We start from the raw sequence: 18,101 nt of genomic DNA, 5'->3' as shown, positions 1-18,101 counted from the left end.
CAGACAGACCATCTGATCAAACGTGGCACAGATGAGAAACGCCCTTTTAAGGGATCGCTATATTGAGGCTCCAGATTCCTTGCTTGAGATCTGTAGTCCAGACTGGGGTTGTCTTGTCTCCTTCCACCAGCCACTTAAGCTTGTTCTTTAATTTTCTATTAAAATGCTCAATCACCCCTGTGGCTTTCGGGCTGATATGGAACATAGAGAGTCCATCATATGCCCCGTGATTGGGCCAACTGATGTGTAGATTGGACCACAAATCCAGGGCCATTACCAAACACAATGTGCTCAAGAAGCCTAAAGAGGGACTAAATGTCTTGTAGGGCTTGGATTTTGTGGCCTATGTCAGTAGAACATATGGAGATGGCCAGGCCAAACCTGAAAAATTGTCAACTACCGGCAGAATCCAGTGAGACCCTCTGAATAGGACAAGAGGACCAACATGAAACTACTTGCCAAGAATGTCCTGGCCCACTGGCTCAGGAATCTGTCCCTGTGCAATGTATTGAGCCTTGGCTGGAATCTGGCAGACAAAACAGGCCTTTCCATGTTGTTCTGGGATTTTTTTGAGGATAATGGCATTCCATACATGTAGGCCCAGTCTAGGATGGTGTCGGAATTCCCATGGGCCATCTTCTCACAGATCCAGGAGACGATCAGTTGCATATTTACTTGCTCTGGGGAAGAAGACAGTTTAGTCTCAAAATTTAGTTGACAAACATAGTCTTATTATTGGTTATATTTCTCCTTTTCAGTGTAGAGAACTCTGGTGAGCATCCACATGGGTTATAAAAAGCTTTTTAATAGCAGAACTCATTTTTATCCAAATGTATTTTCCCTATACGGTGGTTCGCTTTATATATCATGTCAAGGCTTGCCAGTGACCGGATCAAATGGCCAGGTTATTTGCTATAGCCCATGAGGCAGGTAGGTTTAAAGTCTTCCACATACTTCTCTACAATGGCCCTAACTGTAGCAGTTCTTGTAAAGGCGTATGGGGAAAAGCTAGCAGAGGCATACATTGACATTTTGTTTGTTTGTGTTGAGGAAGATTAGCCCTCAGCTAACACCAGCTGCCAATCCTTTTTTTTTTTTTTGCTGAGGAAGATTGGCTCTGACATCCATGCCCATCTTCCTCTATTTTATATGTGGGACACCACCTCGGTATGGCTTGACAAGCAGTACATAGGTCCACGTCCAGGATCCAAACCGGTGACCCCAGGCCCCCGAAGTGGAGCACATGAACTTAACTGCTGTACCACCAGGCTGTCCTTGATATTTTTTTTAATACAGAAACTTTAATTGTAAGCAACTTGAACCCAGCCGTGCTGAAGGGTGGCAAGAGAGAGTGAAACAGAGGAATGCCTGCCACATTCTCCTATTCTGTATTCTTCCCCTTTTTCTGCTTCTGCTTCCACAGAATTCACATTCACCTCTTTGTAATCTTTCTCCAGAGCTGCCAGGTCCTCCCAGGCCTCAGAGAACTTCCCTTCATCCATGCCTTCCACCATGTACCGATGCTCAACGGCTTGCTTTGTGTACAAGAGATCAAACTTATGGTCCAGGTGGGCCCAGGCCTCAGTGATAGTGGTGGAGTTGCTCAGCAGGAACACAGACTGCTACACTTTGGCCAGGTCTCCACTAGGGACCATAGTCGGGGGCTGGTAGCTGATGCCTACCTTAAATCCAGTGGGCACCAATCTACAGTCTGGATGGTGTGCTTGGACTTGATGGTGGTGATGGCCACATTGGGATCTTTCAGGAACATGTGCCCCTGTACAACACGTAGCAGGCCATGTACTTGCCATGGCAAGGGTAACACTTGACCATCTAGTTGGCTGGCTTAAAGCAGGTATTGGTGATCTCAGCCATGAACAGCTTCTCGTGGTAAGCCTTCTTGGCTGAGTTGACCAGGGCATAGGTGGATAGGAAGAAGTGGATGCGAGCGGATGTGACCAGGTCAGTCTGGAATTCTGTCAGTTTGACATTCAGGGCCCATTGAATTGCAGGGAGGTCAAGATGGAGGACAGGATATGCCAAGTCACTCAATTGAGGTTGGTGTACGTGGTCCATATCAACACTAATAATACATATTGTTGTAGGGACCCAACGAGACACATCTATATTTAGGCTTGGACAAAAGTCTGTATAGTGGTGGTTTCAGACCCAAAACCAGAGAGATTTATTTGTTTTTCCCTCATCTTTATGCTAGGGATTGTAGTGATCACAGTCACCTGTGCACTGGCATCTACGAAGACCCAAGAAGTACAATTCTCTTTTTTCTTCTTTGTGATGTGGCCTCTGGTCCTTCCTTGGGACTAAGGGACATTGACCTAACACATAATATTGTTTTTTTCTGAAAGCTGAGGGGTCTAGGCAGAAGACCCAAAAACTGGCAGGATCCTCTGCCTAACACCAGGCCCATAGGGGAGGGATGGAGGAAACAGAAACCTTGTCAGTCACAGGTACTGCCTGCCAGGATTTGGTTTGAAGTTTTCTGGAGTGGACAGAGGCAGTGGAGATCCAGGTGGAGCAGCAAACCAGAAAAGACAGTTGTTTCCCAGATGAGATTCCCACGGATTGTGCAGGGCAGGCAAGTTTAAGTGAAGCCCAGGCTTTCCTGAAGCGGAGCAGTGTCTGGAAGGCTGTGGCTGCTGTTGTTATTGTTGTGGCTTGAGTTCTGTTATCCTGGCAGTGGACACTATCAGGGTACTTAGAAGGGAGGAGGTTTGTGGTAATGTGCCCCACATCATGCCAATTTCCCCTATTAAACTTTAGTAAGATTACCTTCAGAGAGGATTTAAGTAAGTCTCTAAGTTCTTTTCAGGGCCACTGGCAAAATGATCCCAAAGAGCTCTACACTTGGGTTTTCCTGAAGTTTTAGCAATTTGCCAAAACAGGATGATTATCTGTGCCAGGGACGTGCTTAGAGTTACTCAGCTCACAGGAACCTCCTAGTGCCATTGTCAGAGGGCCATAACCAGTGGCTGGGAAACTGCTTCCTTTGCTTTTTCTGAACCCTTCTGTTGGATCTCTAATCTGACCCCCTGGGTGAACTCAGCTGGGGAGTTAGTTGGAGGCTAAAGCGAAGGACCAAAGATCCTCCTTGGAACTGAGAAACTTATATAAACAATCCACTAGCATCCTCCAAGAGTGAGCTATGGCTTCTGCTAGCAATTACTAAGACCCATTGGCAAAATGCCCCATAGGACCCTCAGCCTCTTGCATACAATCTAGCACCCCAATAAAATGTTCTGCAGACTCTGCTAGCGTATCCTAAACATAACCTACAGGATCTTCAAGCTTTTTCTCTCCCAGATTGGTACTGTGCTTAATTGATTACCCTGTTCACTGCTCCAATTTGTTAGGTGCTCTACTGAGCTGGGAGAGAGTACTAAATTATGATGTTAGGGTAGCTAATTAAAGCAACAAGCTAAAACAAATGCAACAGTGAAATCTTTAATCACTTACTGTAACTGTATAAGCAAGAGTCAAAACTGGAGAAAGCATCAACTCCCGTTTGTCCCATTTTCTCCCATTGAACAGTGCACTACCCCAAAGCTGTGTGGATCAGCACAGGCATGGAAATCATTCTACTCTTGAGGGAGTCTGGAACAAAAGATTCTGGCAGTTTTATGAACCTGTGGTTGGGGGTAGGGAGAAGGGAAGAGCTAGGAGTAGAAAAGTACTAAGTCAGACTGGAAAAAAATATTATTTTTTTTTCCTCGGTGAAGATTAGCCCTGAGCTAACATCTGCCACCAATCCTCCTCTTTTTGCTGAGGAAGACTGGCCCTGAGCTAACATCCGTGCCCATCTTCCTCTACTTTATATGTGGGATGCCTACCACAGCATGGCTTGACCAGCAGCGTGTAAGTGCACATCCAGGATCCAAACCAGTGGCCCCAGGCCACCAAAGTGAACGTGTGCGCTTAACTGCTGAGCCACTGGGATGGCTGGGGGTAAAAGTATCTTCAAGATTTCCCCTTACTCCTCCCATTATGAGGCTTTGGCAGAGACCCCTGAAAAGAATTTTGGCTGAAGGCCTCAGATAAAGAAACCTAGGAATGAAGGCACCTGGACTGGGAATGCAACCATGCTTCAGAGCATGACCAGGCAGGGGAACCCGAGTCTTTGACTGCAACTTCCTTTAGAGAGTGTAAGGCACTGGCTGTGCACCAAGTCTGGTGTGGGGAGGGTAGCCTTCCTCCAGGAGGCCTGCCAGGTAAAGCCTTTTTAATTGCTTTTGATTGGGCCTGAAAAATCACACAAAAATTATTGGCTTGGAGCCAGATTCCTCAGATAGTATATCTAGAAATGCTAATGCCAAACACTTTATTGTTATAATTATTACTTTTTGTTACTTTATATGATACCACGTCTTTTAAGGAAGCTGAGAGAAGAAATGGGAACAGGTATATTTGTAGCTTTTGTTGTGTTAACTTTCTTATTTATCATTTCTGAGTGTTTTCATGTCTTCCTGTGGATTTGAGTTACTATCCAATGTCATTTCTTTACTCCAATATAGCCCTGCTCCCACCTGCCTACACTGTGCTATTATTGTCAAATGTAAGACATTTCTGTATGTTATAGGCCTAATAATACCATTGTATACATATTGTTTTATACAATTGCTTTTTAAGCCAGTTAATAAAAGAAGAAATACATTTATGCTGTCTTTTATGATTATATAAGTACTTTACAAGAGATCTCTGTTTTTGTTTTATTTGTTGTTGCAGATTCAAATTACTTTCTGGCATCATTTGCTTTCAGCCTGAAGATATTTCCTTTATTTTATTATGGATCCACTAGCAAAACATTTTCTGAGTTTTTGTTTATCTAGGTATGTCTTTATTATGCCTTCATTTTTGAGAGATTGTTTTCCTGGGTATAAGATTTTTGGTATACAGTATCTTTCTTTTACCACTTTGACTATCATCCCACTGCCTTCTGGCCTCCATTGTTTCTGATGAGTCAGATGTTAATATTATTAGGATATCCTCGCTAATGAAGAGTTGTTTTGCTTGCTTCTTTCAAGTGTCTTTTTCTTTCATCTTTTTCTCTATGATGTGTCTTGATGTAGATCTTTTTATATGTGTGTCCTATTTGGATTGTGTTGAACTTCTAGGATATGTAGATTAATATTTTTCATCAAATGTGGGAAGTTTTCAGCCACTAAATCTTTAGATATTTTTTCTGCTCCTTTCTTTAGCTCCTCTCCTCTACTCAATTATGCATATATTGTTGTACTTAATGGTGTCTTGCATTTCTCTGAGGTTCTGTTTCTTTTTCTACATTCTCTTTTCTTTCTGCTCTTTCAATTGGACAATCTCTAGTGATCTATATTAAAGTTCATTTATTTTTTTTCATTTCAAATCTATCTTTGAGCTCCTTTTGTGAATTTTTCATTTCAGTTATTTTATTTTTAAACCCCTAACTTTCCACTGGTTTTATTTTTTTTATAATTTGCATCTCTTTATCGATATTTTGTATTTGATGAGAAATTGTCACAGTCCTTTTCTTTCCTCCCTTAAGCATGATTTTGTTTAGTCCTTTGAATAGATTTATAATGGCTGCTTTGAAGTCTTTGCTGTTAAATCTTACATCTGGATCCTCTTACAGGCAGTTTTTGTTGCTTGCTTTTTGTGTCTGTATGGATATCAATTTCCTGTTTCTTTACATGTGCTTCAATTTGGTTGAAACTGGATATTTTAAGGTAACATATTGAAGCAAATCTACATACTGATTCTCCTCTCCACTTTGGCTTGCTTTTTTTTGTTGTTTGCTTGTTTATTTGTTAAGTGATTTGGCTGTACTATTTTAATGAAATCTGCTTCCCCCACAGCGTGACTATTCTGATGTCTCTATTCAGAGAGTGCAACCTCTTGGATGATAATGGTTTTAGCAGTGTTCTGTTTTAATGGCTATTTCCTTGATCTCTCTAATAGTTTGTATTTCTTGTTTGGTATCATTCTCAGCCTTTGGGATCCACTAAAAGCCAGCTGATTTCTCTATTGTTTTCAAACATGCCCTGGGTCATAAACTGCTCTACTATCTGATCCAACTACACCCAGACTTCTCTGAATAAATAGTTTTTGAGGCCAATCTTTAAGGTTTATTCTGACTCAAGGAGTTCTATACTCAGCTATCGATTTCCCTTGTTCTCTCTGGTAAACTAGCTGACCTATGACGTTGCTTGTTGTTACCAGAGAGCTAACAGTCTCCTCTTAGTTGTTTCCCATCAAAATCTCCATGATTTTGAAGGGCACCCTTAGGCTTGATCTTTCTCATACTCTTGTAAAAATCAATTCAGCTCCTTTAAGGAGTGCTTGGAGCTCTATATTTTTATAGAAAGACTTTCCTCTTGGGCAAAATCTATGAGCCATGACTTTAGAATTTGGGGTGGGTGTGACATCCAAGTTTTATGAGTAGGTCACAGGAAGAAGATAGTAGCCTCTACTCTTTTCAGTGTGACTTTCATGACATGGATTTTCTAACCTATATCAAGCTTAAGTAAGAGCAATGAGGAACTTACTGTTCTTGTCCTGCCTTTGATAAGATAGAGCCTCTACTCAACAGGTAGGGCCTGAGTGAAGAAATGGAGCTCCAACTTTTCAGCCATATTTGGAAGAAATTTAGTCTCTGGAACTCACAGATGAAGTGGATGTGAAATGCTGGTGGATTGCCCCTTCATGTGAGAGATCATAGCCCTTGACTGGGAGCTGAGGGGAGAGGGAGCAGTGTTTTTGTCCACTCCCAGCTGGAGCAGAACTTCTATCATTCTGAGATGGAGTTGAGAGCAAGCAAGGAAGCTAGTTAGTCATGGCTCAAGTGCCACACACTCTCACTGCTGTTACTAAGATTTAGTAGATTTTCTTGAATATGTGCTTCTTCATTTGCTGTATTCTCTTAGGAAAATTTCCAGATACTGTAAATGTTTGGGGTTTTTTTTCATAATCTTAACATCATAGTTGTTTCACTTGGAAATGGGTGCAATGAACTCCTGATTTCTCTATTCCAAAAGCAAGAGTCTACTGCTGAGTTTTGAGTTCCTTATATATTCTAGATACTAGTCCTTTACAGGATATGTAGTTTGTGACTATTTTCTCCCAGTCAGTATCTTGACTTTTTATCCTCTTCATGTGGTCTTTTACACAGTAAAATTTTTAATTTTGATGCAGTCCCATTTATCAATTTTATCTTTTGTTATGGAAAGTTAATTTTTTAAAATTGAGTTCTTAATAGTTTACATCATTGTGACATTTCAGTTGTACATCATTTCTTGTCTGTCACCACATAAGTGCTCCCCTTTACCCTCCTTCCCCTGGTAACCACTGAGCTGTTTTCTTAGTCCATGTGTTTGTTTATATTCCACATATGAGTGAAATCATATGGTGTTTGTCTTTCTCAGTCTGGCTTATTTTGCTTAGCATAATACCCTCCAGATTCATCCATGTTGTTGCAAATGGGATGATTTTTATCTTTTTTATGGCTCAGTAGTATTCCATTGCGTGTGTGCATATATATATACACCACATCTTCTTTATCCAGTCATCGGCCAATGGACACTTGGATTTTTCCCATGTCTTGGCTATTGTGAATAGTGCTGTGGTGAACATAGGGCCAGAGCAATTAGGCAAGGAAAAGAAATAAAATGAATCCAAATTGGAAAGGAAGAAGTGAAACTTTTGTTATTTGCAAATAATATGATTTTATATACAGAAAACCCTAAAGAATCCACAAGAAAGCTGTTAGAAATAATCAACAACTACAGCAATGCAGCAGGGTACAAAATCAATTTAAAAAAATCAGTTGCATTCCTATACTAACAATGAACTAGCAGAGAAAGAAATCAAGAATATAATCCCATTTACAATCGCAACAAAAGGAATAAAATACTTAGGAATAAACTTATCTAAAGAGGTGAAAGACCTGTACACTGAAAACTATAAGACATTATTGAAATAATTTGAAGAAGACATAAAGAAATGGAAACATAGTCCATGTTCATGGGTTGGAAGAATAAACATACTTAGAATGTCCATACTACCTAAAGCAATCTACAGATTCAATGCAATACCAATCAAAATCCCAATGACATTCTTCATAGAAGTAGAGCAAAGAATCCAAAAATTTATATGGAAAAAGAAAAGACCCCAAATAGCCAAAACAATGAGAAAAAAAACAAAGCTGGAGGCATCACAACCCTGACTTCAAAACATACTACAAAGCTATAGTAATCAAGACACCATGGTACCGGCACAAAAACAGACAAACAGATCAATGGATCAGAATTGAAAGTCCAGAAATAAAACCACACATCTGTGGACAGTTAATCTTTGACAAAGGAGCCAAGAACATACCATGGAGAAAGGAAAGTCTCTTCAATAAATGGTGGGAAAACTGGACAGCCACATGCAAAAGAATGAAAGTAGACCATTATCTTGAACTATACACAGAAATTAGCTCTACATGGATCAATTTTACCTTTATTTTTCATGCTTTTGATTTCAAGTCTAAGAAGTCTGCAAAGCCCTGGATCATCAAGATTTTCTTTTAAGTTTTTTTCCTAAGTATTTTATAGATATACATTTTACTAATTAGTCTAAGATCTATTTTTTGGTAATTTCTGTATAAGGTGTGAAGTTTAGTTCAAGGTTCTTTTCTCCTGCCTATAGAAACCCAGTTGTTCCAGCAATATTCGTTGAAAAGACTCTATCTTCCATTGAATTGTTTCTCCGTCTTTGTAATAAAAACCCAAAAACCATTAAGCATATTTGTGAGAGTCTATTTCTTGGTTCTCTATTCTGTTCCAGCGATTTATATTTCTATCCCTCCACTAGTAGCATATCATATTGATTATCGTAGCATTTCTTAACATTGGAAAGAGTGATTCTTTTTTTAAATATTGTTTTAACTATTTTAAAGCTTGTATACATTTTAGAATGACTTGCTTATGTCTACAACAAAATACCTAGCTGTGATTCTGATAAGATATATTAAATCTAGAGATCGTTTGGGGATAAGGAGATAATTGACATATTTACTGTGTTAATATTCTAATCATGAATATTATATCTGTCTTCATTAATTTAAGTCTTTCAATTTTTTCATCAGGATTTTGTAAATTTCGTGTATGGATCCTATACATGTTTTGTCCATAATTATTCCTACGTATTTCATTTGGGGGGAGTAATAGTTAGTAGAATGTCTTTATAAATTTTTATTTCCAATTGTTTGTAGTTAATGTATGAAAATTCAATTGATTTTTGCATGTTAATCTTGTGTCACACGACATTTCTTAACTCACTTATTGGTTCTCATAAAGGCTAGCTCAGAAATGTTTTACATTCCCATGATCTTAAATATTACTTTGTTGTAAATTTAGATTTCTTGACTAATAAACCTATATCAGTTCAGGGGGAAAAAAGTAGAATAAAATGTGTGCTTGTATTATATATCATACTAAAACAAGTTTGTCAAACTAGCCTTGTTTACCAAAATTTTACCTTAATTATATGAACTTGGCGTCTTAAAGTTTTTCTGAGTTAGCTTTCATAAGAATTTGTTGTTGTTGTAGAAGTTTGGCATACTTAAAATGTTAGGGTTTTAGTGTTCCTTATTTGGGAGGATTTTAAGAATTTTTTTATGTAAGTAGTATTTTTCTCTATAAGACAATTAGAGCAGAGCTTCCTTAATTTAAGAGACTACATAATCAAGTTTATTAGCACAATTTGAAGATTAGAAAACATTACATAATCACACTATTGCAGGTAAAGTTCTTTCTGAATTATAGACCTATAAACATCTAAATACTTGGGTAGCTTCTAACATCATTTTCACAATTTTAGCTTTAGGTCAAGAGAAGCAACATAAAAGAAATGGAAAAGTTTATTGGTCCAGACGAAAAAGACTTATTTTCCTTCCCAGTGGTCACACAAATCTTAAGTGATTTGAACTAAAAATATGTGGACAAATAGAAACTTACAAAGCAGATTATCTGCTGTAGGCCCCAGAAAAGAGTACAAATCTCTATAATTATTAATAGATTTACAGAGATCACCAGATGTTCATAATATAAAAGTAAATTCCCAGTCACTGCTGGCCACCAATGAGGAATAACTTATAAACTGTAAATAGATGAAAAAGAAAACATGAAATCAGTAGAGAGAAAAAAAAATAACTTAGGCAATAGAGAGTCAGAAAATTTATAATTTTATTGCCGTTTGAGATACACTTCTGATAGCTAGGAAAAGATATGCCTGTGCTAAAGCCACCGATGAGATACATTTTTTGGTAACAGTTTACCTGAGTTTACCTGGCTCTGTCAGGTAAATCTGTTGGCCATTGCAGTGGATAACCTTCAAAAGTATTACGGGATAATTTTTTAAGAGAGGCAAAATTGTGATCCACATAAAATAAACGTGAAAAATATGTTATTTAACTCACTAATAATGAGAGAACCAGTAAGATATTATAACTGGGTCAAAGAAGAAGAAGTCAAAGTGCAACACATAAATAGAAAGATAATGAATGCTCAAATAAATTTGCAAATAATTGCAAAATGGGTCAAAAATCAAGTGTTCCACTGGACATAACTAATACAATGTACGTAGTCGATGTAACGTCATTATTTCTTATTCACTTAAAAATATTAAATTACCTTTAATATTAACTTAATTTTTATTATTGCTGGATAACAATGTTGCTTTTAACAATGCAGGCTAGTTAACTATTTGCTCCTAAACCTTTACCCAAACGGGTTGACTAAGTTTAAAAGTAACCTCTGATATATCTCATGGTGGATCCAATGTTGATTGATTCTTATGATCCTTGCTTCTAGGACTTACAGAATCTTAATTATAGTTTTACTTTACTCTTGACAAAAGAAAACAACTACAAAACATCTTGTAAAGAAGCATCTAGCTTCTGCTTAAACTGCTCCTTGACAGACACTTCACTGTTGGTTTAGATAAGACCAAGGTTTTGTTTTCCCCTAAAGCTTTTGTTGGTTTGGAAATGCCACGTTTGTTTTGGCTTGAATCCTTGGTCTTAAATTCACAATATTGTGGACCATACCTACCAAGATACTGAGGTAAGCATGGAAGTGAAGTATTTTTGATAATGACTTACTCAAACATAAATGTTCTAGAATTCCCCTTCTCTTGGCATCGAGAAATAATGTTTCATAATTCCTGTATTCTTCCATTGTATTGAGTGCAACTTTTGACTAAAAATTCAAATAAGGGTGCATAAGTCTCAGATTATACATTTCAAAGCTAAAACATTCAAATTTAGCTTCTATTATGTATGACAAAGATTCTAGTCATTGTGAAATATACAATAATGTGCTTATTTTTATCCATTAGGAAGCATCATTAGTAATATTAAAACATATAAGCATGCAGAACACAGATTTATATTGTTTGAATTTACTATTTTGACAAATTCTGAAAAGTAAAATATTTATTAGGTCATTTTCACTGTAAAAGTATATCTTCTATATAATGCTATGGTACCTACTAAGTAAAAATAGGGGCTATATATATTTGGTTGTCACAAATCAATAATCACAGCTACTTGTCAGCTCACTAAATGTCTTTATTCAAGATAGCCTTTGGCAGAACTTGCTAATGGACTCACACTCAATAGGATCATACAGAAGTGAAGTGACAAGAAAAAATCATAAATGGACTTGTAAATGGATACTAGATAATGCTTAAATATACTTGGAGTTTTATTGTTGAACTTTATATATTAAGCTAACCTCTTTTTAACAGACACAATAAGGTAGGTTTAGATGGCATTGGTAGTATTTTACTTGAAGTTAATCAACCAACACAGAAGCAAAATAAACAAATTAAAAAAATGATGAGAAAAGTACAGGGAGAAAAAAGCATTTTATGTTCTATGCTTAGAAAGAGAGAAAAAATGCAAAAGTGGAGCAAAGTTTATTTCTATTAGTGAAACAAATAAATGACCAGATGGAGATTTCTCAATATCTTCTGATTGAAAGGAAGACATAAAAGGGAAAGTTTTGAGCAGTTTGGGCTGGCAATTGCTGTAGCCCTCCCTCTGGATCAGTACCGTGTGCGTAGATGAAAAACCCATCTTCTCTCTTAAGAGAGAAAAAGGTGGACCACGTGTCTAGTACTCCCAGCTTTTCTGGGGACTTCCCAAAGGACTGGCTTCTGTCTTGTCTGTCTTTGAGTGATGACAAGACCCAGCAAACTCTTGCTACTTAAGGGCCAGTGACAACAAAGATGGCAGTTTGGGCTTACAGTCAACATAGCCACTACCCTGGCTCAGCATAAAGCAAGTAGACAAAAAACTCCACCTGCCAGCTTCTCCCTGGGAAGGAAAAGAGCTGGACCACATAACTAATACCCCAACTTTTCTAGGGACTGCCCAAATGACTGGCTTCGGTCTTGCCTGTCTCACAGCACTAATGAGAGCCAACATACTCTATCCACATGGGGGCCAGTGAGAACAAAGAAGGCAGTTTGAACTAGCAGCCACACTAACACTTCCCTCTGACTCAGTACAGAGTGAGTAGGTGAAAAACTCCAGCCCCCAGCTTCTCTCTAGAGAGAAAAATAGTTGGACAGAACATCTGATGATCCACCATTTCTGTGGGCTGCCTAAGGAATTGGCTTAAGTCGCACTTGTCTCAGAGTACTGATGAGACCTGGCATGCTCTAGATTCCCAGGAGCTGCTAAGAACAAAAGAAGTAGGGTGGACTATTTTGAAGATTGGAGAGGCCCATAAAATCTCTTATCAGGCTGATTGGTGAGAGTTTTCTGTACAAGGCCCGTCCCTGAAGACTAAGAGAAGTAGCTATTTTATCTAATGTGCAGATAATAGCACAAAAAGTCACGGAAAATGAAGACAAAGGGAAATATGTCCCAAACAAAGGAACAAAAATAAATCTTCAGAAAACAGCCCTAATGAATTAGAGATACATGATTTACCTACAGAGAATTCAAAACAGCTATCAAAAAGATGCTCAAAATGTCAAGAATGCAATGCATGAACAAAGTAAAAATTTTAACAGAGAGATAGAAAATATAAAAAAGTAATGAACAGGGCCAGCCCTGTTGGCCTAGTGGTTAAGTTAGGTGTGCTCTGCTTTGCAGCCTGGCTTTGGTTCCTGGGCATGGGCCTACACCACTCATCCATTAGCGGCCATTCCGTGGTGGCAGCTCACATAAAAGGAAAAACAAGAGGAAGAATGGCAACAGATGTTAGCTCAGGGCAAATCCTCCTCAGTACAAAAAAAAAAAAGTCACGAACAGAAATCATGGAGCTGAAGAATACAACAACTGAACTAAAAGATTCACTAGAGAGGTTCAACAGGAGACTAGATCAAGAATATGAAAGGATCAGAAAATTCAAAGACAGGTCATTAGAAATTATCCATTCAGAGTAACAACAGCAACAACAACAAAAAAAGCAAGAAAAAGAGTGAAGAGTGAAGAAAGCTTAAGGGATTTACAGGAAACCATCAAGAGGACCAATAAACACATTATGGTAGTCACAAAAGGAAAGGAGAAAGAGAAAGAAGGAGAAAGCTTATTCACATAAATAATGGCTAAAAACTTCCAAAATCTAGGCAGGGAAATGGGATTCCAGATTCAAGAGGTACAGTGCACCCCAACTTAGATGAACCTCAATAAATCCACACCAAGACACAATCTAATCAAATTGTCAAAAGTCTAGACAAAGAGAAAATTTGAAAGCAACAAGAGAAAAATGACTTTTTATGTGTAAGGGAATCTCCATAAAACTATCACTGGATTTTTCAGCAGAAACCTTGCAGGCCAGAAGGGAGTGGGATGACGTTCAAAATGCTGAAAGAAAGAGGCTGCCAACCATGAATGCTATACTTGGCAAAAATTCCCTTCAAAAATGAAACAGAGATAAAGACTTTCCCAGACAGACAAAAGCTGAGTGAGTTCATCACCACTAGACCTGCCTTACAAAGAAGGCTAAAGAGAGTTCTCCAAGTTGAAAGGAAAAGATGGTAAATAGCAACACAAAAGCATATGAAAGTATCTGCTTGTAAAAGTAAATATAGGGACAAATACAGAATACTGTAATACTTTAATAGTCGTTAAAACACTATTAATGCTAGTAGAAATGTCAAAAGACAAGAGTATTACAAATAACTATAGATATAAAATATATGTTAATGGAAACACAATATAAAAGATGTAAATTATGACATCAATTACTTAAAGTGTATGAGGAGATGTATAAATGTAGAATTTTTGTATGCACTTGAAGTTAAATTATCAGCTTAAAATAGATTATTACATCTATGAGATGTTTTATGTAAGACTCATAGTAACCACAGAGAAAATATGCATAGAAGATATGCAAAAGAAAAAGAGAAAGATATTAAAGCATATCAATACAATAAATTGAGGAAACACAAAGACAGCAAGAGAGGAAAAGAGAGACAGAGGAACTACAAAATAGAAAAGAAAAAAATGAAAATAGTAAGTCCTTTGTCAATAATTACTTTAAATGTAAATGGGCTAAATTCCTTAGTCAAAAGATATAGGGGCTGGCCTGGTGGTATAGAAGTTTAGATTGTGTGCTCCACCTCAGCAACCTGGGGTTCAAAGGTTTGGATCCTGGGTGGGGACATAGCACTGCTCATAAAGCTACTCTGTAGCAGCATCCCACGTAAAGTACAGGAATATTGGCACAGATGTTAGCTCAGTGACAATCTTACTCAAGTAAAAAGAGGAAGATTGGCAACAGATGTTAGCTCAGGGTCAATCTTCCTCCCACACACGTGTACACACAAATGCAAGATATAGAGTGCCTAAATGGATAAAAACAAATCCAACTATATGCTGTCTATAAGAGGGTCACTTTAGATTTAAGGACATAGAAAGGCTGAAAGTGAAGCAATGGAAAAAGATATTAAGTGACTATACTTCGATTAGACAAAAGAGACTTCAAATCGGAAACTCTGACAAGAGACAAAGAAGAACATTATACAAGGATAAAAGGGCCATTTCACCAGGAAGATACAATAATTATAAATAAATATGCACCCAACATCATAGCACCTAAATATATAAAGCAAATATTGACATAACTGAAGGGAGAAATAGACAGGAATACAATAATAGTAGGAAACTTCAATACTCCACATTCAATAATGGATAGAACATCCAGACAGAAAATCAATGAGAACACTAGACTTGAACAATATTATAGACAAAATGGACCTAACAGACACATACAGAACATTCTACACAATAGCAGCAGAATATACATTCTTCTCAAGCACAGATGGAACCTTCTCCAGGATAGAACACATGTTATGTCACAAAACAAGTCTTAATAAATATAAGATGATTTAAAACATACCAATTATCTTTTCAGATCACAGAGGATTACAACTAGAAATCAATAGCAAAAGGAAAAATGGAAAATTTAAAAATAATTGGAAATTAAACTGCACACCTCTGAATAATCAATAGGTCAAAGAAAAAATCAAAAGGAATATTAGAAAATATCTTAAAACAAACAAAAATGAAAATACAAGATACAAAACCTATGGATGTAGCAAATCAATACTAAGAGAGAAGTTCATAATAATAAACACAATAAAAAGAAAAAAATACCAAATACTCAATCTAACTTTACATCTCAAGGAAATAAAAAAGAATAAACTAAGCCCAACTTTAGCAGAAATAAATCAATAATAAAGATGAGAGATGAAATAGAGAATATAAAATAATAGAAAAATATCAAAGAACTTAATAGTTGATTTTTTAAAAAGATAAACTTGAAAAACTGATAGCTAGACAGGCTAAGAATGTAAGGGAGAAGACTCATATAAATAAAAGCACAAATGAAATAGGAAACATTATAATTGCTGCCACATAAATTAAAAGGATTACGAGACATTACTGTGACCAATTATACGCCAACAAATTGGATAACCTAAAACAAATGAATAAATTCTAAAAACATACAAACTACCAAGACTGATTCATGATGAAATAGAAAATGTGAACAGATCTATAAACACTAAGGAGATTGAATCAATAATCAAAACCTACCAACAAAGAAGATCCTGAGACTAAATGGCCACACCAGAGGATTTTACCAAATATTTGAAGATAAATTAATGCCAATTCTTCTCAAACTCGCCCAAAATATTGAAAAATATGGAACACTTCCAAACTCACTTTATGAGGCCAGCATTACCCCAATATCAAAGTCAGACAGAGACACTACAAGAAAGGAAAACTATAGGCAATACTCCTGATGAACATAAATGCAAAAATCTGTAACAAAATCCTAGCAAACTGAATTCAACAGCATGTTGAAAGTATCATTCACCAACACCAAGTGGTATTTATCCCTAGGGTGCAAATATACTTCAGCATACAAAAATCAATTAATATGATACACTACATTAACAGAATGAAGGACAAACATCACAAGATCATCTCAATAGATGTAGAAAAAAAATTTACAAAATTCAACATGTTGAATTCAAAATTCAAGCTTTTTATGATAAAAGCTCTCAACAAACTAGGAATATAAGGAAATTACCTCAAAATAATGATGGTCACGTATGATAGGCCCACAAAAAACATCAGACTCAATGGTGAAAAACTGAAAGGTTTTCCTCTAAGATCTGAAACAAGTCAAAGATGCCCATTTTCACTGCTTCTATTTAACATAGTACAAGTAGTCCTAGCCAGAGGAATGAGGCAAGAAAAAGAAGTAAAAGCCATCCACATTAGAAAGGAAGAAGATAATTATCTCTGTCTGCAGATGACATTCACTTGTATGTGAAAATTCCTGAAGACTCCACATACAAAAATAACAAAAACTGGTAGAACTAAGAAACAAATTCAGTAAATTTGCAGGATACAAAATTTATGTACAGAAATCAGTTGTGATTCTATACACTAACAAGGAGCTATCCAAAAAAGAAATTAAGTAAATAATCTAATTTACAATAGCATCAAAAAGAATATAATATTTGGGAATGAACTTAACTAAGGAAGTGAAAGACTTGTATACTGAAAACAATAAATCATTGATGAAAGAAATCAGAAATAAATGGCAAGACATCCTGTGTTCACAAATTGGAGAAAGCATTATTAAAATGCCCACAATACCCAAAGCAATCTGCAGATTTGGTGCAATCCCTATGAAAATCCCAAGGTCATTTTTTTATAGAAATAGAAAAAAAATCTTAAAATCCATATAGAACCACAAAGAACAATCCTAAATAGCCAAATCTATATTGAGAAAGAAAAACAAAGCTGGAGACATCGTACTTTCTGATTCTAAATTATATTTCCAGACTCCAGTAACTAAAACAGTATGGTACTGTCATAACAAAGACATAGATATATAGAACAGAATAGAGAGCTCAGAACTATACCCATGAATATACGGGCAACTAATATTTGACAGAGTATGGATATTCTCTTCAACAAATGATGCTGTGAAAACTGCATATCCACATGTAAAAGAATGAAATTGCATATTTTTCTTACATCATAATAGAAAATCTACCAAAAATGGATTAAAAACTTAAATCTTGAAACTATACCAGTCCTAGAAGAAAATATACGGGAAAATCTTCATGAAATTTGCCATGGCAATAATTTTTTGAATATGACACCAAAAGCACAAGCAACAAAAGCAAAAATAAACAAGTGGGATGGCACCAAACTAAAAAGCTTCTGCACAGCAAAGGAAACAATTAACAGAGAGGAAAAGCAACTTACAGAATGGGAGAAAATATTTGCAAACCATATATCTGGTAAGAGGTTATTATCTAAATATATAGGTCTCCTACCACTCAATAGCAAAAACAAACAAAAAATAACCTGATTAAAAATGGGCAAAAGACCTGAATAGACATTTCTCTTAAAGAAAGATATACAAATGACTAAGAGATATATGAAAAAATGCTCAACATCACTAATCATCGGGGAAATGCAAGTCAATACCACAATGAGATATTCCCTCACATCTGTTAGGATGGACATTGTCAAAAAGCCAAAAGATATGTGTTTTCTGAGAATGTGGAGAAAAGGGAACCTTTGG

The 18,101-nt window shown here is 36.6% G+C and overlaps 1 pseudogene; it reads right to left on the bottom strand.

Moving 5' to 3' along the window:
• Positions 1 to 1,301: 1,301 nt before the first annotated feature.
• Positions 1,302 to 2,123, bottom strand: LOC106848127 (tubulin alpha-3 chain pseudogene; annotated as a pseudogene).
• Positions 2,124 to 18,101: the final 15,978 nt, after the last annotated feature.

Source organism: Equus asinus, chromosome X, assembly GCF_041296235.1.
Source record: "Equus asinus isolate D_3611 breed Donkey chromosome X, EquAss-T2T_v2, whole genome shotgun sequence".
Classification (NCBI taxonomy): Eukaryota; Metazoa; Chordata; class Mammalia; order Perissodactyla; family Equidae; genus Equus; species Equus asinus.
This window is presented reverse-complemented; position numbering and strand designations above follow the sequence as displayed.